The sequence below is a fragment of the Galeopterus variegatus genome, unplaced genomic scaffold (genome assembly GCF_000696425.1).
Source record: "Galeopterus variegatus unplaced genomic scaffold, G_variegatus-3.0.2 Scaffold3512, whole genome shotgun sequence".
NCBI classification, from domain to species: Eukaryota; Metazoa; Chordata; class Mammalia; order Dermoptera; family Cynocephalidae; genus Galeopterus; species Galeopterus variegatus.
This window is the reverse complement of record NW_007729623.1, coordinates 73,475-83,873: the sequence shown is the minus strand read 5'-3', so window position 1 is coordinate 83,873 and position 10,399 is coordinate 73,475. Positions and strand designations below refer to the sequence as shown.

General features: G+C 49.0%; 1 pseudogene; it reads right to left on the bottom strand.

The window, feature by feature from the left end:
• Window positions 1-7,233: 7,233 nt before the first annotated feature.
• LOC103600941 overlaps window positions 7,234-10,399 on the bottom strand; it is a 4,996-nt pseudogene continuing 1,830 nt past the window's right edge.

Genomic DNA, 10,399 nt, shown 5'->3' with positions numbered 1-10,399 from the left:
CCCAGTGTGGGAGTAGATGGACATGGGGTCAAGGATGTGGCTGGAGTCCTACTGAGTATGTGTAGGAGGGTGTCAGAGCTGCTTGTATGGGAAGCAGCTGTTTGCAACAAGTGGGAACAGTGCCAGCAATCACTGAGCCTCTGTCCTGCTCACTGACAAACTCCATCACCGGGAGGCCCCACTCTCAGTGACATCATCCCCCTCGCACACTGCTGGGGAAAATGAGCTCAGGGTGGCCATCAGAGGCAGCCTGTTTACTTACAGAGACCCTGGCCGTCAGCAGCCAGACATTCCCTGTCCTGGCCAGCATGAAGCAGAAATTTCCTTAAACATATTATTTTGGACACAACTCACCACTTGCTCTCTTGCTTTCAATTTTCTCAAGAGGAAAATTCCCAGTTCTGGCCCCAAACAAAGCAGCCCAGAGATGGGGGGAGGGTCGCAATGACCCCCAGAGGGCCTTTTGCAGCTTAAGTTACTCCCACCTTCTCAGTAATTCCTGGAACTGGGAGCTCATCAAACCAGTCCTCAGCCACCCATGTGTATGGGAGCAGAGGGATGGCCAGCATGACCTTGAGGGCAGACCCTCTCCCTGCTTCCCTCAGGCCCTTGGCCACCCTGAGCTCACTTTCAGAGCATTTCCAAACTCAGCCACCCTGGCTGCACTCTAGAACCCTCCCTCATTCCTTCCAGCACAGGGATATTTCAGGAGAACATAAGAGTTGCCGGTTTTTACAGCCTCCAGGAGATTCCCAAGATGGTCACCCCCACCCACCCTGTCTGAGAGGCGCTGTCTCCTGCCCTCTTCCAGCTTTCTTTGTGTTATGCCTGCTGGAACTCAGCCATTCTAGAGGTCTTGAGGGAACAGGGGTCATAGAGTTCTCCTCAGTTTCCCCAGTGCTCTTGTAAAGCTGCCTAGGCCAGGAGTAGAGTGATGCCTCCAGGAGTATCAATCATGGGAGACAGGTGTCCTGGCTGGATCAGCCCACTGCTGAGGCTGGTCAGGTAGGCACCAATGTCTTGGGGAGTCTGAGGCCTTACCTGATGCACCTCTACCTTGTGGCCTGATCCTATTTAGCTCAGCATCCTGCAGCACTGCAGAGGGGCTCGGAGGGGAATCAGGATGGAAGAGGGTATTGAACATGTGTTTCATAGTACTTATGTGTACATAAAACTGAGAAAATGTTAAGGGTTCACATCAGAGAATGGGGTGGAGGGAGGGAGCAGCTCACACACAGATCTGAGGTGGCGGTTTCATAGAAGAAAGGACCAGATTTTCTCTCCTAACTGTCCCCACCACCCCCAACCACCACAGGGCCAGAACTCCCTAAACATCCAATCAATCAGCATGTCTACTGAACCCAGAATTAGTAGGCTGTGAAAGCCAGAAAGACTCTAGATGAGGACAGATGCTAATATTTATTGAATATCTACTATGAGCCTGTCATCACGATCAACACTTTACACACATTGTTTTATTTAATCCTAACAACAATCCTGAGGGAGGTTAAGTAACTCTCAAGAACACAAAGCCCATATATGGTAAAGCTGGGATTCAAACCCAGTTCTGCCTGAACCCACATCTTCTACAATTAGGCAGCCCCCAATTTGATCTCTAAAAAGCAATTAACTCAACAATCAATCATACTCCTTCTGTAAACCAAACAAGACCTACATAGCCAATGATGAGGTAATCCAACCCCTTCATTCTACAGATGAGGAAACTGAGGCGAGATCACAGAGTGAGTCTGAGCTGAGCGTAGAACCAGTATCTTAGACTCTTAGGTCAGTGCCCCTCCCACCATCCCAGTCTGTCTCATAGTCCTAAGTCAACCCAGGTGAGAGAAGGGATGGCAGAAAAGCTGTGAGCTCTGCCCTCTAGGAGACCAGACAAAGATGAACAAGGAACACACATACAGACATTCACACAGGCGGACACACAGACACGTATACACAGGCAAAGATACACACGCAGGCACTTAGCACAATGTATTGTATTGTTCTTCCTTCTCTACTTGCCACAGTTTCTTTCCATGAGGAAACAGGCAAGAAGGGCCCCTGCCCTGGGCCCACCCTTTAGATGGCCACGCTCTGGCTCTACTCTGGCCACAGCCACTTCTCTAAATTCCCAGTGCCCAGCGTGGGGCCAGGTATGGAACAAGTACTTTAAAGATGTCTGTCAGGGCCGGCCCGTGGCTCACTCAGGAGAGTGCGGTGCTGAGAACACCAAGGCCACGGGTTCGGATCCCATATAGGGATGGCCCGTCGCTCACTTCGATGAGCATGGTGCTGACAACACCAAGCCAAGGGTTAAGATCCCCTCACCAGTCATCTTTAAAAAAAAGTAAAAATAAAGATGTCTGTCAAGTAAATGAGCAAATCACTCTATGAACAAATGAATGATTGCTTCTGCACAAATATAAATAGGCAGACATGACTTCAGAGGCTCACTGACATATTACTGACAAATATATGCACGCACTGTCAGAGACACACATGCCTAAACTTACATCTAGAAAGACAAGGTCATATTTACACCAAAATAATCTCACATGCACAGTCCCACAGACAAACAGAGGCAGGTATAGACCCATTCATCTATGCAAAGACATAAAGGCCCACACTTTCCCCCAAAGATACCCACATACATGGGGTTACACAAAATGTGGATGCTTACACACATGCAGGGAAACACACAGGTACACACTTTCCACCAAGAAACCCAGCTCCAACCCTTCTCTAAATATACAAACCCACACTGATATACTCAGTTAGACAAAGGCAATGCTGTAGGCCCGAGACAGACTGGGATAAGACACCTGTCCACAGAGACCCCAGGCCTCCTGGGCTCCCACACTGTCTGCCTCCCTCCCCTCCTGTCTGTGGCCAGAGGGAGCTCCTAGACGAATTCCTTTTGCAGACTGGCTGAGCAAGGCTTCTCTTTCTCCTCCCCCGCAGTCCCAGACAGAATCCTAAGGCAGAGAAGCAGATGGTGTATGTTGGGGGGGGGGGGCTCCCCCTTCCCAAGGACTGTGCCCTCAGTTTCCGGCTGCCTCTCATAGCCTGGCCATGCCCAGGCTGGGCACTGGACTCTGGACAGTGGCAGAGCCCCCCTCAGGCCCCATTTCCCTGGCTTTACTCCTGACAGGATGATTTAGGAGCACCTAGTGAACAGCACTTTTCCAGAGGCTTTGCTTCCTCAGGAAATGGCTCGGCCACAAGCCTGATCTCCAAAACAGGCCTAGGATAAAAACACTCCTGCTCTTCTCCAAAACATGGGCAGCTCCTCTTGCTCAAAGCCCCTAACGTTATTCTAGCCACAGCATCCATAGTGTACCAAGGCCACAGGAATTAAAGGCCAGGGTTCTAGTCCCATTTCTGCCTCAACTTCTGTAGAATGGCCATTTGTGTGTGGAGACCTCAAATCTAGAATGATGTAGGAGTCTCCAACTCCCCAAGCAGCCCTTGGGCAGGAGTGAAGGGGCTCTGACCCCTGGGACAATGGCCCAGTGGGGACCCCTCTTAACTGACAGATTCATCATTACAAACATGGCTGGTGCTAGGAGTGGCTTGAGGCTCAGGTGCCTGGTGCTGGGACAAAATGGGGACTCAGAGGAGAGAATATCCCGTCCGGCCTGGAGACGGACAGTGACCGCCCCTCTTCCTCACACCCCCTTGTCAGGTCCCTCAGTCCTCTGCTGGAGGTGAATACAAGGCTGCAGCCCCACCCAGCCAGGCAGGCCGAGAGACAGAAATGCTACTTGGCACAGCTGGCCAGACAGGAGACACTGTTTATTCTCTGATGTTGGGAACATCTCAGACTATCAGGGAGATTTGGCTGCTGCCAGCCTCTGGATGCAAGGTCTCAAAGAACTCAACTTAATCAGAGCAGGCTGATGGCTCAAGCTTTGAGCAGGCAGCGAGGGTGGGAGGGAGGGGACATTCATGCCATGTGCACCTCTGAGCTCATCTCCTGGGTCTGCAGTGACAGGGGTGGAAAAGTGACCGGAGCTGAGCCCAGAGCTCTGGTTAATAGAGTGGGTGTCAGGGGGACTTCTCACGGTAGCCACTTCAGGCATCCCAAGTGCTCCCTACTTATAAAACAGAGCAGAGCAAACAGCCTCCACTGGAAAGAGAGCTCCTTTTCTATCCACTGGGCCTGGTGTTGGCACACCAGCCTCCCTATACTACCAGCCCAGGTCGTTTTTGCTCAGACAGCCCCTCTAGCTGTGGCTTTGTGCCCACCTGCCTTTCTTATTTATTCTAGCTCTAGAGTCAGCTCTGGTTCTTCCTCTTTCTGGACTTTTCACCGTGGGCAAGTCACCTCTCCAACCATTTCTTCTGTAAAATAAAGATAATAGTATCTGCCTCACAAGGATATTGTGAGAATTAGATGAGAATTCTTTCAATACACATATCATGCAGGAGGCACTTGATTAATGGTGCCCTTTTCCAGATTCCTTCTCTTATTGCTGCAGACCCAACTTCTGATTTTCCTGAGGGCAGGCCCCTCCAGTGTAACACAATCCCAGGTCCGATCACATCTGTCCATTGCTGCTTCCAGACTTCAGCGTGCCCGGGGGTTTCCTAGGCCTGAAGCCTTTCTGAGGAAAAGTCCAAGTTGATCCAAGTAGGTAGCTTGGCACTGAGGATTCAGAAGGCCCCAGAACATGGTTGTTTTTTGAATTTTGCTCATCTCTCATTTTGCACAGGTTTGAGTGCCTTGTGGGGATAGTCCAGCGGTCAGGAAAGTCAAACTTCATCAATCCAGACTCACTACTTAGGAGTTTACACCTTTCTATAGTTAATAAAGGATTTATACCAAAAATAACAAAGCTCCAGGATGGCAAAGAGTGAAGACCCATGTACCTTTATTCCCAATGAGACCCAATTTAAACTCTGTTAAATAGAAAGAAATTTATTGGTCACCTAAGTGACAGTCTGGCTTTAAGCCCAACTGGATTCAGTACTCAAACATCATCATCAGGACTTATTGGCTCTGCTTTCCACTATGCTGGCATCAATCTGAAGCTTTATGTGGTAAGATGGTAGCAGAAAGGCCAGCTGTTCACATTCAAGATCAGTGGAAACACAAGTCTCTTTCCCAGGAGCCCCAGCAAAAATCACAGTTCATTTTGTTGAGATGCCATTATCTGATCGAGTCACATGCCGTATCTGAAGCAATCACTGAGGCCAGGGGAACACAATTCATTTATTGGCTTGGGCCTGAGCCACTACTCTACTCACAGAGTGGCTGGTGGAGGGGGCAGTCACTCGGCTTTACCAAGATTCAATGAGAGTGGGAAAAGGAGTTAATTTCCCAGAGGGAAGCTGGGGTATGGCACCAGGAGGGTAAATGGACCTTGCGTGACAAAAATAACAGATGGCCTTATCCAAAGGAAGTCAACGGTCAAAGAACTAAGAGGACAAACACTTTTCAAGCACCCTCAATCCCTTTAAAGATAAAATTGATATGCTACTTCTTTATTTTTTAATTTTATTTTATCAATCTACAACGTAGCTGATTTTCATGTCCCTTTACCGATTCCTCCCTCACCCCTCTGTCTCCCCCCTCCCACCCATCAACATCGTATCTGTTCACTTGTCTTAACAAGTTCAAGGAATTGTGATATGATAGTTTTATTTTTATTTTTATTTTTTTTTCCTTTTTTGTCTTTTTTTGTGTCTGGCAACGGATCGCAACCCTCAGTGTCGTGCCTGTACCGGACCGTGACCGGCAACGGGATCGCAACCTTTCAGTGTTGCACCCACACCTCGCTCAGCCAGTGAGCGGGAACCGGTCTGTATGTGGGATCCGAACCCTCGGCGGGAGCGCCGCCACACTCACACAATGATATGCTAGTTTTAAATCCCTACAGATCTCTGATAGGCATTACATTATGGACCCATTTGGGATGGCCTGTACTTGTTCAAGAACAGTATAAGTGCATCTTGAAACTGGCCTGTAAGCCATTCTTCTAGTAATTGAGACTGGCCTTTCCTTCCTCCCCCACTAGTGGGCAGTCTGACTGAACTGACCAATGTCACCAGGGCCAGCTGGAAGAGCCTGGCAGCACCACGCTGTTTTCACTGGGGTCCTCTCTTGGCCAAATGAGGATAGAGCAAAGTTTGACTCTAGTGGCCCCACCCCCAGACATGATCAAAGCTCGTCTTACCCTTGAATCTCCAGTGATTTATTTCTCTGTCACTGCCCCTCCCCCACCAACTCATTTCTGAAACCTGTTCTTAGGAGAGGTGTTATTATCAGTCATTTATATGTGCGTGTGAATGGCATCAGAACAATAGTTTAACGTCCCTCAGGACTATTTGCACTTTATTTTTTATTTTATTTTTTCCAGGAGAAATAGCTTTATTTGGACTCAGTTAGAGAATGAGAGAAGGACCTGAGATAGGATATTGAGCTAAAGAGTAGAGATTAGGTTCCAAAATGGCAATCAAAGTTCATCAACCACGGGGCCGGCCCAGTGGCGCACTGCTACAGTGCGCCGCTTGGGAGAGCGGCGGCGCTCCTGCCGAGGGTTTGGATCCCACATACACACCAGCCGCTCACTGGCTGAGCAAGGTGCGGTCGCAACACCGAGGGTTGCGATCCGTTGCCGGTCACGAAAAAAGACAAAAAGGAAAAAAAAACCAAAAAAACAAAGTTCATCAACCACATTGACTCTACTTCCCAGCAGCCTTACAGTTAGTGCATTCAATAAAAGGCCTGCTAGCCAGTGGCTGGTTAGCTTAGTTGGCTAGAGCATGGTGCCAAAAAAAACACCTGCTGGGAAATGTATTTGCCACTAAATCATCGAAGTGTGCCACCATTACAAAACAGGCACAAGTTTTTCTTCATGATTAAATTCCCTCAAAACCCCCAAACCACAAGTATTACAAAAAGAAGTTAAAAAAAAAAATCACATTTTACAGATTTTAAACTTGTTTAAAACATTTAGCTCAAAGGTCTCACCATCTTCAAAAAACAGCTCCCCTGCTAAGCTCATCCTCTATAATAGATCTATCCAAATAGCCATAAGATGGCCTTTGCTAGCCCGTGGTAACCCTCTTCCCATTTTCCCTAGCCAGTCAGGACTGAACAGCAGGGTAAGGCTCAGGTGGGAGTGAGGATGGGGGCACAAGGGCTAATTCCCCCCAGTGCAACATGGCATCTGAAGCTTGATGGGAAGAGCAGAACTGGTGAGACTTGAGGGAAGGGTCCAGGCCCTGAATTCAGTCAGATTCGCAGCTGGAAGAGGAGGAGGAGGAAAAGCAGGAGGAGGAATGCTTGCCATGCTTGTGATGTGTGTGCATCTTTTTATGGCCCTTCTTCATTTTCTTCCTCATCTTCTTGTCGGTCATCATTCCTGGTGCTACCATGCCAGGAGCCAAGGGATTCACAGGAGGCATGCCAGGGGCAGATGGTGGATGTGGACAAGGGTAGGGACCTGAGGGTTGGCATTCTGGATACTCTGGCTGTGACACAGCCAAAAAAACAAAGTTCATCAACCACATTGACTCTACTTCCCAGCAGCCTTACAGTTAGTGCATTCAATAAAAGGCCTGCTAGCCAGTGGCTGGTTAGCTTAGTTGGCTAGAGCATGGTGCCAAAAAAAACACCTGCTGGGAAATGTATTTGCCACTAAATCATCGAAGTGTGCCACCATTACAAAACAGGCACAAGTTTTTCTTCATGATTAAATTCCCTCAAAACCCCCAAACCACAAGTATTACAAAAAGAAGTTAAAAAAAAAAATCACATTTTACAGATTTTAAACTTGTTTAAAACATTTAGCTCAAAGGTCTCACCATCTTCAAAAAACAGCTCCCCTGCTAAGCTCATCCTCTATAATAGATCTATCCAAATAGCCATAAGATGGCCTTTGCTAGCCCGTGGTAACCCTCTTCCCATTTTCCCTAGCCAGTCAGGACTGAACAGCAGGGTAAGGCTCAGGTGGGAGTGAGGATGGGGGCACAAGGGCTAATTCCCCCCAGTGCAACATGGCATCTGAAGCTTGATGGGAAGAGCAGAACTGGTGAGACTTGAGGGAAGGGTACAGGCCCTGAATTCAGTCAGATTCGCAGCTGGAAGAGGAGGAGGAGGAAAAGCAGGAGGAGGAATGCTTGCCATGCTTGTGATGTGTGTGCATCTTTTTATGGCCCTTCTTCATTTTCTTCCTCATCTTCTTGTCGGTCATCATTCCTGGTGCTACCATGCCAGGAGCCAAGGGATTCACAGGAGGCATGCCAGGGGCAGATGGTGGATGTGGACAAGGGTAGGGACCTGAGGGTTGGCATTCTGGATACTCTGGCTGTGACACAGGATGAGGGGGCCCACATGGGGGAAAACCAGGATTTCCCCGGGGAGCTCCTGGGGGAGTGGGAAAGGGGCCTGGAGGAAAGGCTGGATTGACAGGTGGTGGATGGGCAGGATGGGAACCTGCAGGGTACCTGGTGTTGGGGGGATATGGATTTGGCCCTGGCTACCTGGCATTAGGATTCCACGTGTTCAGGTGCTTCTCCCCGCCTTTCCACCACCACCTGGGCTTGATTCGTCCTTCTTCTCAGTCTCCCATTTGCACTTTAAATGAAACAGAAAGCTTTGACGTGCCCACTCCACTAAACTCAAAAGGTACATCTGGTGACATAGCAAATGGGACTTCCTAAAAACCAGCAACAAATGTCTACAGCCTTCTCTGAAATCCTCACCCACCTACACTACCTTGCCAATACATTTTTTTCTCAAGTCTAAATTCAATCCCCTCCTGCTGATATTTAACACCAATACCCTCTACTGTGGCAGAGAAATTCCTTGCATCCTTTCATGCATTTATTCACTCAACAAACTTTTCTTGAGCACCACCATATCTTAGATACTTGGGGATACAAAGACAAACTAGGCCCTCCCCTCAAGCAGCTTGCAGTTACTTGAATTTTAATGTAGGAAACATCAACTTCACCACCAGATATTTTTTTTTTCCTTTTTGTCTTTTTTACTGACTAGTAACGGGATCGCAACCCTTGGTGTCGTGCCCACACCGCACTCAGCCAGTGAGCGGGAACCGGTCTCCACATAGGATCCGAACCCTCGGTGGGAGCGCCGCCCCCACACCGCACTCAGCCAGTGAGTGGGAACCGGTCTCCACATAGGATCCGAACCCTCGGTGGGAGCGCCGCCACACTCCCAAGCGGCGCACTCTCCAGTGCGCCACCGGGCCGGCCCATACCACCAGATTTTTAACACAAGCAAGAACCTAGCCCAGTGGCTGGTATAAAGTAAGTATTCAACAAATGCTGCTTCCTTTTTTCAGGACTGTGGTATATGGACACCGCAGTGGAACACTGGAAATTTTTGAAAAACCCTTTCCAGGTGGACAAGGGAGTAAGCCAGAGTAGGTGGAGATGGTGCTTTCTATCTTGCTTTGGAACATCGTGATTTGTTTCAAATGTCAGGTTAGGGAGAGATGCATGCAAGGAGAGGGGCTTATTTTAACCAGATCAGGGCAAGAGGCAGCTGAGGACACTGTCTCCATGGTGCACTGCCCCAGACAGTTTGGAAACAAACAGAAACCCATCCAGACAGGGGAGACTGACAAAGGCAAAAACAAACAAAGGCCAAGAGATGGAAAACTCAGGAGGGGGGCATGGCAGAGAGGAGGGGAGTGGGGAGAGGGACGGTAGGGGCTGTGGAGGGACTTAGGGAGGGGTGTGGTTCTGTTTTGAGTGAGGAACTGAATCTCTAGGGCCAAAAATCACCATGGCAACAGGGAGGGTGAGGGCAGCTGATTTCATGCCAACACAAACCTCTGGGCTCAATGCAGGAATGGGCTCAGAAGGGGCCACATTCTAAAGAAATTTATCTGAGTCGGGCTCTTTAAATCACAGACTCCTACCCTCTCTTGGTATTATAGGCAGTCAGTGTTTAATGAAATGAATAAAACAGAAATGACATTGAGCCCCATCCCCTACTGCACCTCTCTCTCATATACACATGTACACTTATCCTGAACCCCACAAAGTAAAACCCCTTCACTGTTGTGGTGGAAACTGACAGCTCATGGGATTCTGGGCACTTCCCAGAAGCAAGTACCTCATCTCCTCCTCCCCGACAAGGGCATTAGCAATAGAGGGCTGATGGGAATGCTTTTCACAAGACCAAGGCAGCTGGAGCCTGATGTGAGGTGGCTCCAGCTAAGCCGCCATCTGGTCTCTGCCATCAGCTGCCTGGTTAAGCTCTTGGCCCCGTGGGCATTCCTGTCAGCAAGGAGACCACTGCTTCCTTCTCCATGGAATGGGGAAGTGGTGCCTGATGCCCTAGCACCCAACATGCCCTTTCCTGGAGCTGCTTGGCCTATGGGATCTGCCTTAGGGTCGATGCCAAATAGAACCGTGAGTCTCA